Here is a 16,082-nt window from a genome sequence, read left to right on the forward strand (position 1 = left end):
ACTGAGGTGCAGCAAGGTTTTCCTTCTCTAATCTGGGACTCATGTCTCTATTTGTCTGCTTGGCGGCTACTTCATCCTGCTGACTCACTCCAGTCTGAAGTCAACCAAAACCCCCAGGCCTCTTTCTTGGGAAGTGCCTGAGCTCTGGTTAGTCAGGTCACCCTGGTCCTTGATGTGTGCAATTCATTTCTTAAAAGTAGCATTTACTTTCAAATTACGAAAGCTATACATGCTTGATACAGTAGTTAGAAAAACACAAAGGGAAAAAAATCACTAGTAATGGTCACTTTTAAATGGATTGATTTTCAAAAAATGAGCTTATATTTTTGTGATCAAGAAAAAAAAACTCATATTCAAGCAACTTCCATTTCTGGAAGAAGAAAAAGAATTGGAAAAAGCAATGTTAATGTACCATAGGGATAACTGTGAATTCTAACATATATAGATATCTCCTGTCTCATAGAGGATTCAAATGTATAGCAATTTAAACTCATCTCTCAGAGACTACTATTGCTAATATTTTGGGTATAGCCTCCAGGCCTTTACAGGTAACATCCTGTATCTTTCACTTTAAATCTAGGTCTAAACTTAGCGCTGGATTTGGAGATAGACAGATCTGATTCAAATTCTGGCTCCCTTGTTTATTGGTTGTATCACTTCGGACAATTTATGTAACCTCTTAGAGCCTCAGTTTCCTCATCTGTAAAATGGGGCCGATAATATCCTCCCATCCAGTCCAACCCAGGACTGTGGCGAAGATGAAAACAATGGGAAAAGAGCACCCAGAGCCAGCAAAGAGCTCGTTTTGGGGTTGTCACTACCATTACTCTCCACTCAGCCAACTGCTGTTCCCTCACGGATCCAGGTCAGACGCCACTCCCTGTGTCTCCTTCCCCGGCTGCTCCCACACTACAAGCTCTCTGGCTGTCTTGCTGCTGTCCCAAGTCCGAACTTGTGTGGAGCATTAGACACGTGCTGCTGCTGTGTCCCTTACACTCTTAAAGAAAGTCCTCTAGAGTAGAGAGCATGCCCACCTGGTTCATGTCTGTGCCCCAGGGTCCAGCAGTAGCTGCGACCCACTGTGGCTGTCAGGAAGTGTTGAGTGAGAGAATTACAAAGTTCTGGATAAGACTGTGCCAAAGGGATAGATGACTAAACACGGGCAGGTTTCATGAGTGCATGGATGAATGTGTGAATGAGTCAGGTAGTAGCAGGTGTCCCAGCCCAAGTCTCTCTCTCCTAGGGAGCCAACCCTCCATCTCCCAAGGTGGGCCTTGACAGGTTGGGAAGCAGGGCTTGACCCCGCCCCTCACATGGGGAGCGTCGCTGGGGGCGGAGTCTCTCAAGGCCTCGGATGTAAGGTGTTAGGGGCGGGACTGGGGCGGGGCTGAAGGGGGCCGGAATCTATGCACCCACACAGCCAAACCAGTTTCCGGAAAGGCAGCTCCCACAGTCTACAGCTCCACCCGATGCGTGAGTTCTGGAAGACCCGTCTCACTTCCGCCTAGATAGAGGAGAAACCGATCTTAGGGATGGAGGCGGCGGCAGCACGGGTGTCAGGGTGCAAGCCTGGCAGGTGCTTCCCATCACCAGGTCTGAACCCCGGTTATTTCTCTTGCTGTGTGACCTTCACTAAGACAGATCTCCTTCCCGTCTCGTTTCCGCATCCCAGGGACCCGTCTCTCTTTGGCACGTTTGGGAATCTTAACTCTTGCCCAGGAAACCTCCAAAGAAATCTCCAAAAGCAAAACCAAACCAAAACCCTGGTCTGGACACCACTGAGCAGAACCTTAGGAAGGCAGAGAGCTCAGAATCGGATGGAACAGTTGTGTTACCCTCCTTCCCTGCCTTCAGCTTCCTTACCTGTAAAAAGACAGTAGACGATAACTGTTCCCACCCCACAGGATGGCTGTGAGGATTAAGGGAACTGTTTTGGGTGAATGTTGGGAGCATGTTACTCTTACTCTCAGAGCCGGTAGTTCAGACCCAGCCCTTTCTCCTGCCAGCCCCATACACACCCTCAGCTTGTGGTTGTGGCAGAGGTAGGAGGGCCTCCAGGGACATTCCTGAGCCTGGTGAAACTAATCTGGGTTCTCTGTGCTGAGAGCCTGGCTGATCTCAGGGCCTTCTGGGAAGGGAGTTTTTAGAGAAGGAAATGGCTGTGGTGAGACAGAATGATGGAGCAACTTCTCGGGGATCTGGGTGGAAAGCCCCTCGCTCCTGGTGTGTTCTTGTGGTGGGGTGTGGGGCAGGTGCTGGGGCCTGGCCCAACCTCCATCACCATCAGAAAGTACCTGGTTTCACCAAGTGCCGCCAAGGGCAGCGGCAGGTCTTAGCGTGTGGAGCCTCAAGCCAGCCGCTTGCTACCTCTGGGCCGCAGAACCTCCCTTTCCCCACAAAGGTTTCCCAGGGTCACCCAGAGGTTGCTTCTCACCAGTTAAGTCTCTATTCTGCTACTTCAAGCGACAGCGCAGGGAAATAGCCTTTGGGGTTAGCTCCCGGCGTGCTGTGCGGCGCGTTGTTTCCCCTCCCTGGGTCTCAGCGCTGAGTGAGAGTGAAGTCGCATCTGGCCCTGCAGTGGCAGGACCTTGATAGCAAGATACTGTGACCCAAACCAGTGCTTTGTAAACTCTGGGGTTGGTCAAAAGACCGAGTCCTGCGGAGAGATGATGAATAAAAACAGCCAGGACAGTTGGAGGACTTGGTCGTTGTTTACTGAAGGACGTGGAGAAGACCCAGCCTTCCTCTGTTTCTACTTCCTCATCGGCAAAATGGGGACATTCCCCTTTGGGCTTCTCATTCTCTCTCTGTGAAACAGGAGGCTGGGCTCTAAGCCGGTGATTCTGCTTCCCAGCTGTGACTCCGGGCAAGCCACTTCAGTTCTCTGTGTCTTAGTTTCTCCATCTGCCCCGTGGGCATTTTACTCCTCTCCACTCTCAGCGTTGCTGAGCTCAGATGGAGGTGAACAGGGAAGAAGGTAGACACAGGTGTGGGCCTGGCCCGGCCTCATCTCCCCCGGCTCCCTGAGGAATCCGGTGTGGTGTTCCCATCTGGAGTGCTGGGAGTGGCCTTTGGAATCATCTTCATGGACATCTGCTTAAAGACCTTCAAGTGGCTCTCCACAGCCAAAAAGGGATCAAGGACCAACCTCAGCTTCCATTCAAACCCTCTACCGCTCATATATAATTCTTCCCACTCTCCAAGACACACCAACAACCTTCTTCAAACAAGACTCATACTTTTCCTCCTCAGACCTTTAGTGATTTCACAGTCCCAACTGTATTTTCCAACGTCCCTCCGGATCTGCTCTTCTTCCAACTGTTCTCGAGATTTGGGAAGGATATCTCCCATGCACCCAGAAGCTGAAGCCTGGAACCTGGGATACATTATGCCCACCTCCTTTTCCCGCACTCCCCACCTTTGTACTATCCCCAAGTCGTGAAGTTCCGTTCTCTGAGAAACCATCCTCTGTGTCTCGCATGTTCCCCAGGACTGTGTGGAATGTGTGGGACTTTATTAAACAGCCACACACTGTCTCTGTTCTAGGCCCTGTTCTGACACTGGAGGCACAGGGGTGGGCCAGTCTTTATTCCCTAGGGGCACCAGGCTGGTAAGGAGAGGCTCCTGTAACCACACTCCTGGACTTCCCTATTCAATCCCTTTACATTGTAAGCCTTTACATAGTGTAACATAGTAAGACCTATAAACATAGGCTGGAGAGAACTGGACTGGCTGTCACCATGGGGAAGCCGTTCCTCAATATGGACCTCTGTTTTGCCTTCTGCATAATGGTATGGAATTGATTTGAAGAAGGGGAAGTTTGGGGCTTTTCCAGTTCCAACAATCTTGAAAGCAATGTTTCTCCAGGCCAGGAAGCAGGGGGAGAAGGGAGACAGAGGCACAGCTGTTTGGATGCCTAAGGAGGAGGAGGTCCTGCTTCTGCCCGGCAAGCTCCAATTCCCTTACCTCCCCTCCCGAGAGGGGTGTACAACCCTTTGTAAAGCCTTGTGTAAAACAGAGAGGCTGCTGGTTAGCTCCATCCCTAAGCCCTGGTGGGCCTCTGACTGGCCCACAGCCTGACCTGGCCGAGGACTGGTTGCTTCTCTAAAGTTGGCAAGGAAGCTGGCGTCCAGGCTGGGAAAGGAGAGCTCTGGACCACTGCCCAGTGGCTGCTGCAGCAGAGGGTTCTCCTGTTAGGTAGACCTGGGTTCGAACGCCAGGTCTGCCATTTTTTAGCTGTGAGGCCGTGGCAGTGAATTTTATATGCCAGTTTGACTGGTCCACAGCGTTCCCAGGTACTTTTGGACTTGGACTGGAAACTGAACCATCGGCTCTGCCTGGCTTCCAGCCTGCCGACTCAGCCTGCTGATCTTGGGACTTGCTGGCCTTCATAATTGTGTAAGTTGATTCTTAATGATAAATCTCTTATAGATAGAATATTAAACATCAGTGTGTAAAATATAAGTATATATGTAACTGTATGTATGGAGATATAACTTATATGTACATTTATATAAATGTGTTGATGTGTATATATAAAATATCTCCACTCTATTAGTTCTGTTTTCCTGACTAAAACAGAGGCTTTGGGCAATTTGCTTGCTCACTCTGAGCTTCTATTTTGAAATTTGTAAAAAATAGAAATTATAATTTATTACATAAGTCCCACTTCCCTGCTTTAGAATTCTCATTATTTACTGAAAAGAAATTGAAACCTTCTTTGCAAGCAGTTGAATGCTCTCCTCTGCCCTGGCCTGGCCTGCCAGTCCTTGTTTTCCCCATCACGTAGTGGATGCTCTAGCCGGACCACCCCCTGTCCAAGCCCACACCTTCACACCGGCTGCTCCCTGCTTTGAACTGCACGCCTCCTCTTTTGTCTGCTGGGTAAACTGTCACACATCCCAGGGCCCATCTCCAAGGGGTCCTCTCTCGGGGCCTTCCCTGACTGCCTTAGGGAGTGCTCTGTACCCTCACAGTGCCTGGCACACCCCTTGGCTGTCACGTTATCCATACCATGTTGGGGTTGGGGGCCTGTGCACCTGTCTTCCCAGACTGTATGCCCCTGGAAGGCTTGACTCCAATCACTTGTCTCTATCCCTAAGGGTGGTAGTTTGCCCTGGCTGGGTGGTTCCGTTGGTTGGAGCATTGTCCTGTACACCAAAAGGTTGCGGGTTCAGCTCCCAGTCCGGGCACATACTGAGGTTGCGGGTTTGATCGCTGGTCAGGGGCGTACGGGAGTCAGCCGATCAATGTTTCTCTTTCACATTGATGTTTCTGTCTCTCCCTTCCTCTCTCTGTGAAATCAATGAACACTTCCTTGTGTGAGGACTGAAAAAAGAGAGTGGTGGTTTCCCCGCCTTTGTGTTGGTTCAGCATTTTTCAGTTTATGAAGCGCTTTCAGACTCATGATTTCACTTAAGCGCACAGGGAAGGAACAGAGCCAGGATTAAAGCCCCCAGTTCACCCCTCCTCCCCACACAGGTCTTTTTCAGAAAGGAGAGCTCAAGTGGGGAATGGTGCTTGGTTTTTTGGCTTCAATGGCCTGCAGCTCAGCAAGGGCTAAAAAGGCAAGGCCAGCTGGGTTTGGAGAGGGTGGAGTCCAGGCTGGCAGAGGGTGCAAGGGCAGATGGAGGCCACAGGAGAGGGCCAGGTCTGATTCCAGATGTTCTGTGGGGTTTGGGGCAGCTCTCCTCTCTTCTCCATCTGTAATCTCTTTAGCTCCATAAAATGTGGCTCTGAGGGCCGATGTGGAACAAATAAGGGGTGAGTGCCCCGGGAATGAAATGGACTGAAGAAACTCCGTATGTACAGCAAATATATGAACCTAAATATACTTAAACACTTCAACTCTTCCCACCTTTCCGACAAGTGATCTGTTGTTAGAACCCCCTCCCCAGGTCCATAGTATCCAAAGACTCCTCATCAGAACCCAAAGATCCTCTCCAAAGGGCCTAGAGAACCTTCCCTGGGACCCAGAAGCCCCTGAATGGGGTTGAGACCCCCTGAGGGTCAAAAGACACCCACCCCACTTCAGGGTGTGCGCGCCCAGTGCTCAGGGCTTGGAGCTTCCTACAGTTTACAGGTCTTCCTGATGGTGGTGCCCACACGCCCTGGAGAGGCTGGCCCAGCCCTTGTGTGGGGCTTATGCTCTATTTCCTTCAAAAGCAGCCCTGCTTGCAGCCTCAAGGGCTCTGAACTACCAGCAAAGCTGGGAAAACTGCTTGGGGCTCCTGGGCACCTGCAGGTTCAGCATGGGGTTCAACATCCCCAAGTTGAAAATATCTCTTGGATCATCCTCCAGGAAGTTGTTTCCCAGGAAAGTCCCTTGGGTTTCTGATATCCCAGGGACGGTCTGGCCCACAGCAAAGCTGGGAAAGACCGTGGCCGTTTTCCTCCATGATCTCACCAGATAGCTGAGTCCAAAGATGGGTTCTGGTTTGTATCTGACTTGCTGTGTGGACATGGGTGACTCATTTGGACTTCCTGGGTTTCAGTTTGCTTCTGAATGGCCACAAGGGCCCTACTTCATAGGGGGTCCAGCAAGATCAAAGGTGTGGAAATTCTTTGTTGTTGACATGTGAATGATGGGTGAAAACACTGGTGGGAGGGGAGGCATGAAGCAGCAGGCCTGGAGTCAGATCCCCCTTGTGGCTAGATGGGCAGTTCTTGGCATGCTCATGTGTTTAGCATCTGTCTTCTCAGCCAGACTGTGGGCTCCTTGCAGGAACCCTGCCTGGTCTGTTCTCCAGGGGCCAACATGGGGCCTGACCCATAGGTGCTCAATAACTGTTTTTGCATTGCCTGGTCTTTTCTGCCTCCACACCTTTGCACAGATTGTTCCCTCAGCAGTAATGCACACCCCATTCTCTACCTGGAAGACGCAAGACACAGTTCGGCTCCATGTTCTTCCTACCCAGAAGCCTCCAGGCCACAGCAGGTCATCAGTTGCTCCCTCCTTGGAACCCATATTACCCTCTTGGATATCCTTCTCTTTATGCAGTGCAGTATCTACCACTAGGCTGTGATGAGTCTTCCTGTCTGTCCCCCAGCCCACAACTGGCCGGGCACTACTTGAAGGCAGGGGTCAGCTCAGCCCCTGCTCTGGGGGCCCAGTGTACAGTACAGGGCCTGGTACCAAGGAGAGATCCTAAACAGCGTGGGGCCTGGTTTTCCTGGCGGGAGAGACTGCATTGTAGTTTGCCTATCACAGGCACTACGAGGAAGAACAATCAAAGACCAGGACACTCACCTTCCAGGAAATTGATGCCCATAGAGGGGTGGGGATTTGCCCAAGATCCTATAGCACACCAGTGACCAAGCTGGGCCCAGACTCCAGGGGTCCTGATGCTTGGTCCCCAGCTCTGGGATGTAGTAGCCTTGCACAGTGTCCCTGCATTAAGCCAGGGTACCTGGAGGCCCCAGGGGCTCAGGCCCTGCAGCTGCTCCCTCCACACTGGCTCAGTCCTTCTGGCTGGGCGCTCAGCCAATTGTAGCACGAGGCTCTGGCTGCCACTGCTAAAGGTCACTGTCAGCAGTTTGGGGAGGTGGCCAGACCACTTCCCTGTGGGTGGCTCACATACAGCAAGGCCTGGGGCAGCGTCTCCACTGGACTATGGGCTCTGGAACTGGCCTTCCAGCTGGACAGAGTCCTTGACAACCTGATCAGAACCCAATTGAACCTGAGTAACAATATGAAGCACACAGAGCAAGGCCTGGCGTGGAATATGCATTCAACAGTCATTAGCATAACACCATTATTATTACCATGATGATAAGGAGGATAACACGTGTAGCACAGTAACTAAAAGCACAGGCCCTGAAGTGGGCCAGTCAGGGTGCAAATCCAGGCTCCGCCACTTACCAAGTAAAGCAAGGTACTTAACTTCCTGCCTCAGTTTCTGAGTATTTAAGATAGGGCCCTGGGAGAATTAAATCAGTTAATGTGTACAAGGAAATTAGAGTGGGGCCCAGACAGAGTGGTCACTGAGTGGACTCATAGAGCAGCCTCCGCCCTGGCCTCTCTCCATCCCAGCTCTCCTCAACATTGAAACACAAACCGACCACATCATTTCTTCCCTGTTTGCAAAGCTTTGATCACTGGCTCTAAGACATGTGTCTACCACCTAGGCATGAGAGTAAAGTCTGCCCCTCCTTGGCCCTGCCTGCTGCCCAGCCTCATCTCCCAGCCCCTACCATTCCTCCCATGCTCCAACCACAAGTACTTGCTGTCCCTGGACCAGGTTGTGCTTTTTCACACTTCTGTGCCTTCTACAAGCTAGAGTCTTTCCTCCTTTCACCATCTGGCAATGTCCTGCTCAACTTTCAAGGCCCAGTTCTGGTGGTTACTTGAGCAACCTCTCCCAGGGGCACCCAAAGTAGCTGCTTTCTCCTGCGATCCCACTGTATCACCCAACACAGCAATTACCTGTCAGCATGGGAGTCTCTCTGGACTGTACCCCGTGCTTCTTGTATCCTCTGTGTCTGGTTCAGCCTCTGCAGGCCAGAGGCAGAAGCCTGATGTTTGCTGAAGCAGTGAAGGCCTTCCAACCATCCATCCAGACATGCAGCTCCGGGTCAGTCCCTCAGCTCGGCCCTGGGGGAGCGGAGGAGACTGAGACCTACTCTTTGTCCTTGAAGAAGCCCCAGTCATTTGGGGAAGTAGTATGAGTCCATGTAGTAACAAATAAGGTGCCGAGGTGGCTTGAGTGGCATATGGGCCCAATCACGTTTCCAGGAGACGAATTGGAGGTTGCCAGGTGGGCATGGAGAGGAGACAGGGAGGAGAAGTAGGGTGGTTGCTATGCCAGAGCATAAAATGCAAGGAGGAGACAAAGCTGGACAGGGTGATGTGCGGTAGGGTGAGAGCTGGACTTAACCATGCAGCACCTGTTTTTAAAGTTTGTAGTCTCAGGCCTGACTCTCATGTCCATCACTGAATGAGCTACTGTTGCTAGGTGCATGGAATATGCCAATTGGCCAGGCCTAGGTCAATTGATTAGCCCTTTAGTTGGTCCAAAGGGAAGTCAGGGTTCTGATATCCAAAGGAGGAGGGACAGATGCTGAGCAGGTTACATACAAATCAGAGTTGGCACCCAAAGCAGGCATTTTGATTTCCAACTCTTCCCACCTGACTATTAAGTTGAAGAGGGTAGGACCATATCAATACTATTCATTGATAAATCCCTAACACCTAGTGTAGTGCTTGGTATGTAGCAGGGGCCTAATCAATATTTAAGTGAATAAATACATGTCTTGGTAAACAAAATAGTGTAACTATATAGTTTGAATGAGGATGATTTTGGCTGCAAATAACAGAAAACTGGCTTAAATAAAGGAAATTTTTTGGTTCATAAAACTGAAACATCTGGTGGAGCCTGGCAATTGGGCACGTTTGACTCCATTCCTCTGCTAGTCTCCTAGTTCTGTCTCCTCAGTATCATCCTCAGGCTGGCTTTCCTCATGGTAGCAAAATGGCTGCAACAGTTCCAGACCTCACATCTACATGCTATACTATTTGGAGCCGGAGGGAGAATAGAGAGAGTCTGTATTCCAGAATTCCCAAGTCCTGAGATTCACTGTGGACTGAGTGAGGTCATCTGCCCATCTGTGAACCGACTATTAGTGGCAGGGGTAGTTTTATGGCTTTGCTTAAATCATGTGCCTCACCCTCCAAATGGGGGACAGGAGGGATTAGAAGCAGCTTCCCTGAAAGCATGTGGATTCCCAGTGGGAAATGAGACTTGGGAGTCCTTAAGGAAAAAGCAGTCCAGATCCTGGGGAGGTGACCCATAGGAATCTTACTCCATTGCATACCCTGAATTGTGTGGCATAGACAAGGGCTGCAGGAGCTAAGAGGAGAAGGCCGTGAGTAAGAGTTGCGATGGCAGCCAGGGAAGGGAGGCTTCATGGGGGAGGACAGGAGTCTGAACTAAACCTTGAGGAGATGACAGATTTAGGCCATGGGGAGTACAGGTGGGTGGAGAGGGTGAAAGGACATCCCATGATGCACTGAGCATGTTCCATGTGCCAAGCTTCGTGCCAAACCTTCTGTATGTGTTATCTCAGTGAATCCTTACAGCGGCCTGTGAGGCTAATGCCATCATCTCCATTTTACAGACAAGAAACTGAAACCCAGCCCAGAAGTGTTGGAGACTTGGACTCAGCTTGCCCGGCTCTGGAGCTCTGGTGCTGGTGAGTGAAGAGGGGTTGTCCGAGAGGTTTGTGCACTAGTGGAGTGGCACCTGACCTCAAAGGTCATCACAAGGTAGTTGAGTGTGAAGCTAGGTTCCGGAGCCTCAGCACCCAGCCTGTGTTCATGCTGTCTCCTCTACCTGGAACTCCTTTTCTACCCACCTAGTCCAAATCCTGCCTCTTCCTGGCCCAGTGCAAGGCCTGAGCCCCACAGCACATGATAACACTCGGCAGTATTGAACGGCCTGTGGGACTGTCTTCCCACTAGACTTCTGTGAGCTCCTTACATACTACACTTCATCTTGGTACCTTTGGGGCCTGACACAGTGAACTTCCCTTCACAGCTGCCATGGTGACCTCCTTGGAGGGCTGGAGGAACAACATAAACACAGAATGTTAGAGCCCTCAGAGATTTACCTCGTTTAATCTTCTCTCTTTCCAGGAGGAGAAACTGAGGCCCAGAGAGATTGACACTTGTTCAAGGAAGTAGCGGAGTCTAGAGCCCAGGGGTCTGGACTCCCGAAGTAATGTGGCTAGAACATTGTTAGCGCTAGAGCCAGGGTAAGGTCAAATTCCAGCTTCCCTATGCCCTGGCTGTGTGACCTGGGCAAGTGACTTAAACTCTCTGAGCTTCGTTCCCTCGTTTGGGTAGAGGGGCTGTAAGGGAGTCTACCTCACAGGGCTGTTGCGAGAAATACCTGAATTAGTCCTGACAGAGCTCCCAGAATAGAATCTGGCACCTGATGGTTCTTTAGGAATCCTATCAGTTATGACCTATGAGACAGTGATGCCAACCCTGCCCAGTAGGGCCACTGGGGTCCTCTCCACTTCCACAGCCCCATCCACATGTCTTCCCTTCAGAGTAGCTGAGGCAGAAAGGAAGTCACTGTGATTTGGGGGTGGGGGTAAGCAAGAGTCCCCTCCTTTGGGGTCCTGGCTTGGGCTAATAGGACTCCTTTGTAGGACAGGGTACCCCCACCCTCACCCCGGTGCCCCACTGGCCAGAAGCCACCAAGGCCAGTCTCTGAGTTGCCTGTTTCTGGCTCCCGCTGGCACAGGTGTGGGGAAGCTGCAGACCTGGGAGGGCTCAGGCTGGAGCCGGGCCCGGGCCACAGCCTTGAGGGTGGCAGTGCAGTCCCTCACAGCCCCGGGGCCGGGCCAGGATGGCAGCAGGAATGACAGCACGGGGCAGACACCCAGAATGCAAAGTCCTGTGTCTTTGGAGTGGAGATGCTCCAGGGCCAGAGGGCACAATTCCAGGACCGGCCCCCCCAGTGCCATCCAGAAGCCTTACCAGGTTGTCCCCTTTCGAGAGTCCCTGCCCAGCCCCTGCTCCTACGAGCCCCTGACCCTGCAGAATTAGCCAGAATCCTGTATCACACGTCAGCTCTTCACCTAGTAGGTGCTCTCTCCGCTGGGCCGTCACCAGGGCAACATGGGTCAGGACTGAGACACGATTCCTTTGGAAGTTTGCCAAGCTCTGGCCTTAGCCATCTACGACAGAAGTCAGGCCTTCTATCTCCACCAGGACTCCCAAAACCGGGGCTCAGTCCCGGTTCTGCCCCTTACTCGGCAGCCTATTATGTGTCACTCACGTCCTATGAGCCTGTTTCTCACCTGCAAAGTAGGCACACTAAACCTACCACATTTACTGATTCAACAAATTTATTCTTGTGTGTGTCCTGGGCCCTGGGGACCCAGGAACAAAGATGAATGAGACAGCACCTGCCTTCAAGGACCCCCACTATAGGAGGGGAGGCATATAAAATCAGAGACACGTGGAGAACAGTAAGAATAGAGCAGGGAGTGATCAACTTAGCTCAGGCAGGCAGGGGAGGGCTTCAGAGGGGGGAACATCTAAACAACCAAGGCAAGTCACTACGGACAGTTTTTGTGTCAAATAAATGTTTTTAAAACTGGGCTGCCTTTCCCTGCTGGGCTACTACTACCGGAATCCTCCTTGTTCTTGTGGAAAACAAAGAAATGCCCTAGAAACCCATCCCCTGGCCAAGAGTTCCTAGAAGTGGGGGGCTGGGGAGGGGGGAGTTGAGGGAGGGGTTTCTTTGAACTGAAGGACTGCTGCTAGTCTCAGAGAGTTGGTGGCAATGAACTTTCCGACTTCAGTCATTCACTCAGTCAGAATCAGTGCCTCCTCCTGACCCCGTGCTTCAAGATGGGGAAAGAGACACGAGGCAGACATGGCCCCTCCTTCTAGCTGAAGAGGACAAATGAACAGACACCACGCAGCACAGCCATTCTAGGAGCAATCACGGAGGGCACGAGCTCGGCCTGAAAATTAGCTTTTTTTTATCTGTTTAATTGTGTGACACATCAAACATAGAAAAATTAGAAGACCCAAGAAAAGTTTGAAATAAAATCTCCCTTAGTCTCACCACTCAGCTATGATCCCAGTTAACAGTTTCATCTACAAGCTTCCAGATGCTTTTCTATGTGCACAACCTTGAAAACCTTAGAAACACTAATCACAGTGTGGGGCGGATCTGGGAACAGAAAGAAGAATATTAATGGAAGAACTGGCAAAAAACAAGTAGAGTCCAGTAATGTACCCATGTTAATCTCTCGGTTTTGACAAGTACACCATGGTTATGTAAGGTATTAACACTGGGGGAAGCTAGAGGTATACACAAACTCTCTGTACTATCCTTAGTACTTTTTTGGTAAACTTAAAATGATTCCAAAATAAAAAGTTTACTTTTAAAAACGGACCCGTTCTCTATTGTTTTATAACCTGTTTATTCACGCAGTAGTTAATCACGAAACCCTTCTGTCTTGAAATGATTTACAGTATTTCAGGCTCGTGTACAATTCCGTCCCATGAGTGAATCATAGCTGATCTCCCCCACTGTTGGAAGTTTAGGTTGTTTCCCATTCTTATCCTGTAATAAAAAATGCTGCACGCACTTAGTCACTTCCTTAGGGCAGATGAACAAAGTGGAATGGCTGAGCCAGAGCTGCCTGGCTGGGGAACAGACTGTGTGCCACTGGCCATCACTCTGCCACCCACAGATGGGTGCTGTGACCCTCAGCGTACAGAGGAGTTCACTGAGGCCTGGAGGTTAAGTGTCTCATCTACTGTCAGCGCCAAGACCTGATCACAGTCGTTCGTCACCCCAGAACGCATGCCTACATGGCTCGGCATGTGACTGAACACAGAGCTGACAAAGACACCCAGGGCTTCCTTTCTTGAGTCTCACAGAAGAGGGTCGCCTGGCTCATGGTCGAAGCGCTGATGCCGCGTGTTTGGGAGGAGGGAAGGATGGCACACGGGCCATTGGCTCTGTGTGTGCACGTCCTTGCACCCTGCTCCTCTGCTGTCCCTAGGCTTGGTTTGAAAAACGCTGTTCCCAACCAGATGTGGATTAAAGCAGCCCCGAGTGTCCGCAGCCTCTGCACCTTTCTCCCGGGACGTGCCCTTGGCCTGGAACGCCCCACCCTGCACACGGAGCCCCCGGGCCCCGCCTCCTCCACCCTCTTCTCTGCAGTCTGAGCTCTGGCACCACATAATGAGCCCTTTCTCTACACTGTTCGTTTTCCAAAATAGACTCAAGGCAGTTTCCAACACACGTGAAAGCACAAAACACTCAGCAGCAAACAGATGAGACTGGGCGAGCTGAGGTTAGGGTTTTATTAAGAAGCCCTGGCAGAGGAAAGCATAGCGACTGAACACAAGGGGCATTTCCTCACAGCCCGGGCAAAAAGGAAAACACAGTAGAAAACGGAGCATTTCTTACCTAGTCGAAGAATGCAGACCAGCTAAATAGGAAGTAAGATTATCTCCTAGCGGGAAACCCAGCGAGATCTGTCCCCAAAATCTTTATCTAAGGGACACCATACAATGTAATGATTTGCTCTATAGCAATTCTACCCAAAAGAGCAGATCCGTGTGACATGAGGGTGACTTGGACAGGACCTGGGCCTGTCTTGTCCAGCCCTCACTCTCTGACACCATGTCTTTCTCCGCCTGCCTGTTCTCTGCTGGGGGCACCTCACCTGGACTGGGCACCTGAAAGGGGCCGTCTGTGAGACGCTCATTGTCCATTGCCCGGGACAACTCTAAACACACAGCAGCCGCACGTCCACGTGAGCAGGACAGCGTTCCCTCTGGGGTTATGAATAATGCAAAGCCACGAGGTTCGTGGTGACTCAGAGCCAGCGTACACACCCTCCTGTTGTCACCCTTTCTGGAACCAGGCCAGAGGTGGGTAGGTAGGGGGAGCTGACTCCTCTCCTCTCTCTCACAGGAATTTGCCCCTCTGCCCCTTCTGGGATAGGGGTGGTTCCAAGAGCTTGCAAACCCAGCACATTGGAGCTTTAGCACCCACAGCAAGAAAGAATGCGAAATAGAAAAAGGCCTTACCTGAGGTTAGCACACCCCATGCAGGTCCTTCGTGGTGACAGAACAAACTTGTTCTAATTCTTCTCTCATTCAGACCCACAGCTCAGAGACTCCTCTGTGTCACAAGCGCTTGAGAATCTTTCTCCCCTCAGCAAAGTGTCAAAGCAGTTGGCACAGAGGTAAGAGGCTGGAGTGCGGAGCCACAGACTGGGCCCACTGTGGTTCTGCCATTCCTCCATGTACGAACCTTAAAATGTACACACATAACAAGGAGCTAATAGTAGTTCTTACTTCCACAGGGTTACTGAGAATAAATGCGATAACATATGCGGACCCTACTGCACAGTAAGCATTAAATACGTTAAACTATTATTTATGAAAATACAAAAATACAGAACGCTGCATGGTTTCAGAGGTCCATGGACTTCTAGGGGGACTTTAGGTTAAGAATCCTTAGCCCGGTTCTTTAGTCAGTGAGACAAGAGGTCTTGCCAATGTCTACCTTTTCTCCGTGAACTCCGCAGCATATACTGAGCACCAGCTGTGTACGAGGCATCCTGGCCCTCACGAGATTGGTCACCAGTGTGGTCAGCACACTTGAGGGGCAGAGGCCATTTCCATGCCACTGGTGAGGTGACAGGACTTGGCCAAGGTCTCAGGGCGGGAGGAGTTGCTGCTGGAATCTGTCTTCCGAAGACTGGTGAGGCTTCCTGGGGACCAAGGCTGCTCTTCATCCAGCTCTGCTCTGTCTGGGACACTCCGTGTACACGAGAGACCCTGAGATGCACACCCTGGGTCCTCAGGCTGCCAGGGATGTCTTCAAAATCAGTTCTGGCAGAGTGTGAGTGCCCATGAGGAAGAACTCTCATCCGGAGGGGCCCGTTCTGCTGTAGAGCCGTGCAGGTCACTAAATCACTTCAGTGACAAAATCAAGGGGACAGTTTCAGTCTTGACTCTGCCCCTTGTGTGTGACCTCAGAAATCACTTCGCTGCTCTGAGTCTTGGTTTCCTCACCTGTAAAAGAGGAGCTGACAGTTCTGACCGCCCAGCGTGCTTTGTGAGGGTCAAGTGAGGTCGTGGGTGTGAAGCCATAGCCGTCCCTGGCACAACGGTCCTGCAGGATTGGTAGCGGTTCTTAGCTCATCCAATCTCGGTTTCCAGATGAAGAAACCAAGCCCAAAGAAGTAAATGAATACCAGCCCTGTGGGTCTTCTTCCAGTTTATACTTTCATCATACCATGAGGACTCCCAGGCTGGTTTGACAAATATGTCCCTCTGTTTCTTGCATGATGATCAAGGAAGGGAAGAAAACTTTCATGGGGCATTTAAATAGCTCAGGAAGCCCAGGCCAGGTGGCTCAGTTGGTTAGTGTTGTCCCGATGTGCCGGGGTTGTGAGTTTGAGCCCTGGTTGGGGCACGTGCAGAAGTCAACCAGTGAATGCATGGATAGGTGGAGTGATAGACTGATGTTTCTCTCTTTCTCTCAGAATCAATCAATCAATAGCTCAGGGAATGAAAAGGCCAAGGCAAATAG

The 16,082-nt window shown here is 51.0% G+C and overlaps 1 long non-coding RNA gene across 1 annotated transcript; it reads left to right on the top strand.

The window, feature by feature from the left end:
- Window positions 1-1,440: 1,440 nt before the first annotated feature.
- LOC139440784 (uncharacterized) lies at window positions 1,441-13,721 on the top strand. The gene is made up of 3 exons (XR_011650956.1): window positions 1,441-4,398; window positions 10,117-10,191; window positions 10,634-13,721. It is a non-coding gene; the product is annotated as an uncharacterized lncRNA (long non-coding RNA).
- The last annotated feature ends 2,361 nt before the right edge of the window (window positions 13,722-16,082 follow it).

Source organism: Desmodus rotundus, chromosome 3 (assembly GCF_022682495.2).
Source record: "Desmodus rotundus isolate HL8 chromosome 3, HLdesRot8A.1, whole genome shotgun sequence".
NCBI lineage: Eukaryota > Metazoa > Chordata > Mammalia > Chiroptera > Phyllostomidae > Desmodus > Desmodus rotundus.